The following is an 8,629-nucleotide window of genomic DNA, read 5'->3' as shown; positions in this document are numbered from 1 at the left end:
AGGACCCACCATATTGTTGGGTTGATTTGTCGGCCTACTAAGTTGACGGGGACGGAGGGCTTTGTCAACTTAGTCAATACTCCAGTGACCATATGATGTCCATCCAACGGCCATAGTGCTTCTTCAACCTCTGGTCTTCTTGCTCCAGCCGCCCAAAGCAGCGCCGGTCGTGCTACCTGCTCCTGCCTCCCATGGCCCGGCTCCGAGTCGTCCCCTTCCTAGGCCTCGCCGTCGTCCACCGACGTGGTGCTCCCGGCGCAGCGTGGTCAATGTGGTCAACGACCGACTTCCATCGGAAGAGTACTGTATGTAGGGGTGGAAAGTGGTAGCGGATAATCCGAAATATCCGACATTCGTATCCGAGAAAATGCCTATTCGTATCCGAAACATCCGCATCCGAACCAAAATGGAAATGGAAATTATCCGTATCCGAAATTATTAAACAAATAAAAAATAAAATATGGTAGGACATTTTGACACAAATATGGATATGGAGGTGGATATATCCGTATCCGGATAAGATTATGGGAGGTCATTTTCAAAATTCTAGCCCCAATATTCCAATTATCCAACATAAAATCCAAATAAGTGGTCAAATTTTACTCTTTGTATGATTAAGCTTAGAAATTATTATGCATTACAATAGTATTTATTCATAAACCTAGTTATCATTGACTTATTGTATGTCACAAGTTGTTTATTTCATGTCACATAGCTATTGACTAATTTACTTAAGCAATATGTCAATATTATTCGTATCCGTTCCGAATCAAGAAAACATTCGATACGTATCCGTATTCAAATAACATCCGAGCCGCATCCTTATCTGATAACATCCGTATTCGGATTCGTATTCGTTTTGAGAATATGAAAATGGAAGTGGTAAGAGCACTATCCGATCCGCATCCGATCTGTTTCCACCCCTAACTGTGCGTGGAGAGGCTGACAGTTGGGTCCACGGTAGCCACAAGGAAGTGCCTCCTTATTACGCAGAAAATATTTATTCCTCCACCTGGCAGCGGGGACCCACCGGACGGGCCACCAGTATTTTGCGAAAAAAACGTTTCCCCCTGACTGCTGGGACCCACCGGACGGGCCACCGTATTTCGTGAAAATACGTTCCCCCCGCTGTCAGCTCGGACCCACCGGAAGTGCCTCCTTATTACGCACAAAAAAATGAATACTCCCCCGGCTAGCTGGGACCCACCTTGGTGGGAGGCTGTCTTGTGGGCCTACTAAGTTTACGGGGACGAAGGGCTTTCTCAACTTAGTCAATATGAACGATTCTAGCTCCAGTGACCGTACGATGTCCATCCAAGGGACGTAGTGCTTCTTCAACCTCTGGTCTTCTTGCTCCAGCCGCCCAAAGCAGCGCCGGTCGTGCCGCATGCTCCTGCCTCCCATGGCCGGCTGTGCTACCGCGGAGGCCTCACTGCCCCCTACTATTCCCACTGCTGGATAGGCCCTGCGGCGACGGCAGCCACACACCGCAGCCGAACCAGTGAACCCTCGTACTCCTATCCACGCGGGCTTCCACTGCCGCGTCTTCCCCAGCTCCGCGTCGTCCCCTTCCTAGGCCTCGTCGTCGTCCACCGCCGTGGTGCTCTCCGTGTGGCGTGCTCAACGTGGTCAAGGAACGACTTCCATCGGAAGAGTACTGTGCGTGGAGAGGCTGACAGCTGGGTCCACGACCACAGCTCAGTTTTTTTGTAATTTGTCAAGTAAGTCGCTTTGTCAGGCCTGTTGGGCTGTAAATCTTTCAAGACAAGGAGAGCTCTCATTCGGCTGGCCGAGAAAATAGCCCATCAATAATGAGAAATGGGTTGTACATTTTTAAAACACATCAAACCGGCAATTAGTTTCAAATATACTTTTTTCATTTCAAGATTTTAAATTACATTAATTTTTATGCGTGGAAAATTTGTTGGATTTTATATTGATATACATTTATTTTTAAAATCAGTTTGAATGTGAGTCGAAATTTCGGGATTAAAAATAGTTCGGACCGCACCGAAATATGCAAAATTTCGTATAATTTTTTAACCATGGCCACAATATGGGCTGTAATGCTAACAAAAAGAATATATGGGCTCCAAAAAAAACCTTAAGAATTAGCAAATGGGCTGTAAATTATTAGAAATAGTGGCAGATGGGATGTATGATGTTTTCCACAGATTTGAGGCTTTCCTCAAAAAAAGGTTGACGCACAAGCAGTGACGGTTGGATGTCCATCCAACGACCGTCGTGCTTCTTCAATCTTCGCTCTTTCTTCTCCAGCCGCTCAAACAAGCGCCGGCGGGACTGCCTGCTCCCTCCTTCCCGCGGCCGGCTGTGCTGCCGCGCAGGCCTCACCGCCCCACCGTACTCCCATCGCTGTCCTAGCCATCCCTATACTCACCCACACCTGCTGTTATTCTCTGGGGACGGCAGACGAACCAGTAAACCCTCGTATAGTCGTACTCCCCTTCGCGTGGGAAACAACTGCCGAGTCTTCCTTGCCTTCGTGTCGTCCCCTTCCTAGGTCTCACCGTCGTCCACCGCCGTGGTGCTCTCGGCGCGGCGTGGTCAATGTGGACAACGACCGACTTCTATCGGAAGAGTACTGTGCGTGGAGAGGCTGACAGATGGGTCCACGGCCGCAGCAAGGAAGTGCCTCCTTATTACGCGCAAAATAATTATTCCTCCACCTGACAGCGGGGACCCACTAGACGGGCCACCGTATTTTGCGGAAAAAACGTTTCCCACCTGACTGCTGGGACCCACCAGCTACACCTTCGCATGCAAGGAAGTCCGTCCGGGCAAAATAAAAAACGATTTGCCCCCCTGACTGCTAGGACCCACCAGCTACATCTTTGCACGCAAGGAAGTGCATCCGGGCAAAAAAAAAACGATTCGCCCCATGACTGCTGGGACCCACCAGCTACATCTTCGCAGGCAAGGAAGTGCCTGACAGTCAGGACCCACCTGGTCGAAACGTATGTAGCGTTGTCATTCTGGTCGCGAACGTGTACGTACAAATATACTGGTGGATGTAGAGGCGCGCACGTGTCGTAGTAGAGGGCACACGTAGCATGTGAAGGAAATATGCCCTAGAGGCAATAATAAAGTTATTATTTATTTCTCATATCATGATAAATATTTATTATTCATGCTAGAATTGTATTAACCGGAAACATGATACATGTGTGAATACATAGACAAACATATAGTCACTAGTATGCCTCTACTCGACTAGCTCATTAATCAAAGATGGTTATGTTTCCTAACCATAGACATGTGTTGTCATTTGATTAATGGGATCACATCATTAGAAGAATGATGTGATTGACATGACCCATTCCATTAGTCTAGCACTTGATCGTTTAGTATACTGCTATTGCTTTCTTCATGACTTATACATGTTCCTGTAACTATGAGATTATGCAACTCCCATTTACCGGAGGAACACTTTGGGTGCTACCAAACGTCACAACGTAATTGGGTGATTATAAAGGAGTACTACAGGAGTCTCCAAAGGTACATGTTCGGTTGGCGTATTTCAAGATTAGGTTTTGTCACTCCAATTGTCGGAGAGGTATCTCTGGGCCCTCTCGGTAATGCACATCACTATAAGCCTTGCAAGCAATGTAGCTAATGAGTTATTTACGGAATGATGCATTACGTAACGAGTAAAGAGACTTGCCTGTAACGAGATTGAACTAGGTATTAGATACCGACGATCGAATCTCGGGCAAGTAACATGCCGATGACAAAGGGAACAACGTATGTTGTTATGCGGTTTGACCGATAAAGATCTTCGTAGAATATGTAGGAGCCAATGTGAGCATCGAGGTTCCGCTATTGGTTATTGATCGAGAATAGTTCTAGGTCATGTCTACATAGTTCTCGAACCCGTAAGGTCCGCACGCTTAATGTTACGATGATAGTTTTATTATGAGTTTATATATTTTGATGTACCGAAGGTTGTTCGGAGTCCCGGATGTGATCCAGGACATGACGAGGAGTCTCGAAATGGTCGAGACATAAAGATTGATATATTGGAAGCCTATATTTGGATATCGGAAACGTTCCAGGAGAAACCAGGTTTTTTCCGCAGTACCGGAGGGTTACCGGAACCCCCCCGGGGGTTATTGGGCCTACATGGGCCATGAGGGAGAAGAGGAGGGCAGGCCAGGGCAGGCCACGCCCCCCCTCCCCTAGTCCGAATAGGACAAGGAGGGGGGGGGGGGCGGCGCCCCCCTTTCCTCTTTCCCCTCCCCCCTTTCCTTCTCCACCAAGGCAAGAGGGGGGAGTCCTACTCCCGGTGGGAGTAGGACTCCTCCAGGTGCACCCCTTGGGGGCCGGCTGCACCTCCCCCTCCCTCCTTTATATACGGGGGCAGGGGGCACCCTAGAACACACAAGTTGATCTACGTGATCGTTCCTTAGCCGTGTGCGGTGCCCCCCTCCACCATACTCCACCTCGGTCATATCGTCGCGGAGTTTAGGCGAAGCCCTGCGTCGGTAGAACATCATCATCATCACCACGCCGTCGTGCTAACGGAAGTCATCCCCGACACTTTGCTGGATCGGAGTCCGGGGATCGTCATCGAGCTGAACGTGTGCTGAACTCGGAGGTGCCGTACGTTCGGTACTTGGATCGGTCGGATCGTGAAGACGTACGACTACATCAACCGCGTTGTCATAATGCTTCCGCTTACGGTCTACGAGGGTACGTGGACACTACTCTCCCCTCTCGTTGCTATGCATCACCATGATCTTGCGTGTACATAGGAATTTTTTTTGAAATTACTACGTTACCCTACAGTGGCATCAGAGCCTGGTTTTATGCATAGATGTCATATGCACGAGTAGAACACAAGTGAGTTATGGACGATACAAGTCATACTGCTTACCAACATGTCATACTTTGGCTCAGCGGTATTGTGAGATGAAGCGGCCCGGACCGACATTACGCGTACGCTTACGCGAGACTGGTTTCACGGTTACGAGCACTCGTGCTTAAAGGTGACTGGCGGGTGTCTGTCTCTCTCACTTTAGCTGAATCGAGTGTGGCTACGCCCGGTCCTTGCGAAGGTTAAAACATCATTAACTTGACGAACTATCGTTGTGATTTTGATGCGTAGGTAAGAACGGTTCTTGCTAAAGCCCGTAGCAGCCACGTAAAATTTGCAACAACAAAGTAGAGGACGTCTAACTTGTTTTTGCAGGGCATGTTGTGATGTGATATGGTCAAGACGTGATGCTATATTTTATTGTATGAGATGATCATGTTTTGTAACCGAAGTTATCGGCAACTGGCAGGAGCCATATGGTTATTGCTTTATTTATGAAATGCAAACGCCCTGTAATTGCTTTACTTTATCACTAAACGGTAGCGATAGTCGTAGAAGCAATAGATGGCGTAACGACAATGATGCTACGATGGAGATCAAGGTGTCGCGCCGGTGATGATGGTGATCACGATGGTGCTTCGAAGATGGAGATCACAAGCACAAGATGATGATGGCCATATCATATCACTTATATTGATTGCATGTGATGTTTATCCTTTATGCATCTTATCTTGCTTTGATTGACGGTAGCATTTTAAGATGATCTCTCACTAAATTATCAAGAACTGTTCTCCCTGAGTATGCACCGTTGCGAAAGTTCTTCGTGCTGAGACACCACGTGATGATCGGGTGTGATAGGCTCTACATTCAAATACAACGGATGCAAAACAGTTGCACACGCGGAATACTCAGGTTAAACTTGACGAGCCTAGAATATAACAGATATGGCCTCAGAACACAGAGACCGAAAGGTCGAGCGTGAGTCATATAGTAGATATGATCAACATATTGATGTTCACTGTTGAAACTACTCCATCTCACGTGACGATCGGACATGGTGTAGTTGATATGGATCACGTAATCACTTAGAAGATTAGAGGGATGTCTATCTAAGTGGGAGTTCTTAAGTAATATGATTAATTGAACTTAAATTTGTCATGAACTTAGTACCTGATAGTATTTTGCTTGTATATGTTTGTTGTAGATAGATGGCTCGTGCTGTTGTTCCGTTAAATTTTAATGCGTTCCTTGAGAAAGCAAAGTTGAAAGATGATGGTAGCAATTACACGGACTGGGTCCGTAACCTGAGGATTATCCTCATTGCTGCACAGAAGAATTACGTCCTGGAAGCACCGCTAGGTGCCAGGCCTGCTGCTGATGCAACTGACGACGTTAAGAACGTCTGGCAGAGCAAAGCTGATGAATACTCGATTGTTCAGTGTGCCATGCTTTACGGCTTAGAACCGGGTCTTCAATGATGTTTTGAACTTCATGGAGCATATGAGATGTTCCAGGAGTTGAAGTTAATATTTCAAGCAAATGCCCGGATTGAGAGATATGAAGTCTCCAATAAGTTCTATAGCTGCAAGATGGAGGAGAATAGTTCTGTCAGTGAACACATACTCAAAATGTCTGGGTATAATAATCACTTGATTCAACTAGGAGTTAATCTTCCTGATGATAGTGTCATTGACAGAATTCTTCAATCACTGCCACCAAGCTACAAGAGCTTCGTGATGAACTATAATATGCAAGGGATGGACAAGACTATTCCTGAGCTCTTCGCAATGCTAAAAGCCGCGGAGGTAGAAATCAAAAAGGACAATCAAGTGTTGATGGTTAACAAGACCACCAGTTTCAAGAAAAAGGGCAAAGGGAAGAAGAAGGGGAACTTCAAGAAGAACAGCAAACAAGTTGCTGCTCAAGAGAAGAAACCCAAGTCTAGACGTAAGCCTGAGACAGAGTGCTTCTACTGCAAGCAGACTGGACACTGGAAGCGGAACTGCCCCAAGTATTTGGCGGATAAGAAGGATGGCAAAGTGAACAAAGGTATATGTGATATACATGTTATTGATGTGTACCTTACTAATGCTCGCAGTAGTACCTAGGTATTTGATACTGGTTCTGTTGCTAATATTTGCAACTCGAAACAGGGACTACGGATTAAGCAAAGATTGGCTAAGGACGAGGTGACGATGCGCGTGGGAAATGGTTCCAAAGTCGATGTGATCGCGATCGGCACGCTACCTCTACATCTACCATCGGGATTAGTTTTAGACCTAAATAATTGTTATTTGGTGCCAGCGTTGAGCATGAACATTATATCTGGATCTTGTTTGATGCGAGACGGTTATTCATTTAAGTCAGAGAATAATGGTTATTCTATTTATATGAGTAATATCTTTTATGGTCATGCACCCTTGAAGAGTGGTCTATTTTTATTGAATCTCAATAGTAGTGATACACATATTCATAGTGTTGAAACCAAAAGATACAGAGTTGATAATGATAGTACAACTTATTTGTGGCACTGCCGTTTAGGTCATATCGGTGTAAAGCGCATGAAGAAACTCCATAATGATGGGCTTTTGGAATCACTTGATTATGAATCACTTGGTACTTGCGAACCGTGCCTCATGGGCAAGATGACTAAAACGCCGTTCTCCGAAACTATGGAGCGAGCAACTGATTTGTTGGAAATCATACATACTGATGTTTGTGGTCCAATGAATGTTGAGGCTCGCGACGGGTATCGTTATTTTCTCACATTCACAGATGATTTGAGCAGATATGGGTATATCTACTTAATGAAACACAAGTCTGAAACATTTGAACAGTTCAAAGAATTTCAGAGTGAAGTGGAAAATCATCGTAACAAGAAAATAAAATTTCTACGATCTGATCGTGGAGGAGAATATTTGAGTTACGAGTTTGGTTTACATTTAAAACAATGCAGAATAGTTTCGCAACTCACGCCACCCGGAACACCACAACGAAATGGTGTGTCCGAACATCGTAATCGTACTTTACTAGATATGGTGCGATCTATGATGTCTCTTACTGATTTACCGCTATCGTTTTGGGGTTATGCTTTAGAGACGGCCGCATTCACGTTAAATAGGGCACCATAAAAATCCGTTGAGACGACACCTCATGAACTGTGGTTTGGCAAGACACCAAAGTTGTCGTTTCTTAAAGTTTGGGGCTGCGATGCTTATGTGAAGAAACTTCAACCAGATAAGCTCGAACCCAAATCGGAGAAATGTGTCTTCATAGGATACCCAAAAGAGACTGTTGGGTACACCTTCTATCATCTGAAGGCAAGATTTTCTTTGCAAAATTCGGATCCTTTCTAGAGAAGGAGTTTCTCTCGAAAGAAGTGAGTGGGAGGAAAGTAGAACTTGATGAGGTAACTGTACCTGCTCCCTTATTGGAAAGTAGTTCATCACAAGAACCGGTTCCGGTGACAACTACACTAATATGTGAGGAAGCTAATGATATTGATCATGAAACTTCAGATCAAGTTTCTGCTGAACCTCGTAGGTCTACCAGAGTAAGATCCGCACCAGAGTGGTATGGTAATCCTATTCTGGAAGTCATGTTACTTGACCATGATGAACCTACAAACTATGAGGAAGCGATGATGAGCCCAGATTCCGCAAAATGGCTAGAGGCCATGAAATCTGAGATGGGATCCATGTATGAGAACAAAGTATGGACTTTGGTTGACTTGCCCGATGATCGGCAAGCCATTGAGAATAAATGGATTTTTAAGAAGAAGACTGACGCTGATGG

Source organism: Triticum dicoccoides, chromosome 6B, assembly GCF_002162155.2.
Source record: "Triticum dicoccoides isolate Atlit2015 ecotype Zavitan chromosome 6B, WEW_v2.0, whole genome shotgun sequence".
NCBI classification, from domain to species: Eukaryota; Viridiplantae; Streptophyta; class Magnoliopsida; order Poales; family Poaceae; genus Triticum; species Triticum dicoccoides.
Note: the sequence above shows the minus strand (reverse complement) of the source record.